This window comes from Penaeus monodon, chromosome 24 (genome assembly GCF_015228065.2).
Source record: "Penaeus monodon isolate SGIC_2016 chromosome 24, NSTDA_Pmon_1, whole genome shotgun sequence".
Lineage (NCBI taxonomy): Eukaryota > Metazoa > Arthropoda > Malacostraca > Decapoda > Penaeidae > Penaeus > Penaeus monodon.
The window spans coordinates 22,916,982-22,918,227 of NC_051409.1; positions in this window are offsets into that span (position 1 = coordinate 22,916,982).

Consider the following 1,246-nt stretch of genomic DNA (forward strand, 5'->3'; position numbering starts at 1 on the left):
CCCAAAGCGCAGTAAAATAAAAATTAAAAAATTTCGACAAAAACACCTTTTTGATGACGCCCTGTGGAGTCAGAAAATGATATAAGAATAACAAACTTCCTTACGAAAAACCCCCAAATGCAAAAAATAATATACATTCCCTAGCATTTGGGGAAAGATCAGCGACTTAAAGGTAATTTTTGTTTCAAAGGGAAAATCAACATTTATTAAAACCGTTATACAATTTTGAACCTGTTATTGTAGAGGTTTAAAAGAGGATAATAATAATTTACGAAAGCGAAAACCCCCCATTGAAAAATATCGAATAAAAATTATTGCACGGGCCCTATCGAAGGTAACCGAACGAAAAGAATAAAAAATCCCCTTCCAAGCATAGTTTCGCGGTCGCGGTGGCAGGCTACACGACGCCGTACCACTGGGGAGTTCCCCCGTGACGTCATGGCCCAAATTCTTCCCCCACTGATGGGGTTTTCCCACCTCCGCCCCGCCCCTCCTGGTGTTTCCCCCCAAATGGGGGGGAAATTGGAAGGGATGGGGAAAGGGGGAGAGGGTGGGGGACATTGAAAAGAGAGAAGACGAAGGAAAGAGAGAAGGGGCGAGAGAGAAGGGAGGAAACCCGAGAAGAGAGAGGGTGGGAGGACGAGGGGAGGAAAGAGAAAACGAGGAGAGGGGGATAAAAGAAGGTAGGCAGAAAGGGTGGGGCAAGAAAAAAGGGAGGGGGGGAGCGGAGAAGAGTTAGAAGAGAAGGAGAGGGGAGAAAAAGGATAAAGTGAAGGAGGGGCAGAGAAAAAAAGGGAAACATAATGAAAAACAGAAAAGCTTTTTTAAAACCAGTCTCTGTATCGGAAAAGGTGAAGGGGGCCCTTACCGAGAAAAAACCCCCCCAGTATTTTTTGTTGTGATTTAAGTTCTGGGGAAAGGAGGGAGCCGGGCACTCGCCCTGTCCTCCCTTCTCGGGAAGCGGACGCTCGCCTACCCCCTTTGTCGAGAGGCCCGGGTTACGGCAGCAAGGCGCTAACGATGTGACAACGCTTGTGAGTGCACTCAGTTGCCCTGCAAAGACACCTAGGGGGGCGTTCTTGGGATCCTTAATAAGGCGTTTTATGCAAGGTGGCTAATTTCATTTGTTTTGGTTTAAAACCTTAATCATTTGTAAATCACCCACGTGGTGAGGAATTTTTGAATAGGCTCCCTTGACACTGAGATTTGTTCCCTTTTACAAATACATTTTTTCCATAATAAAAAC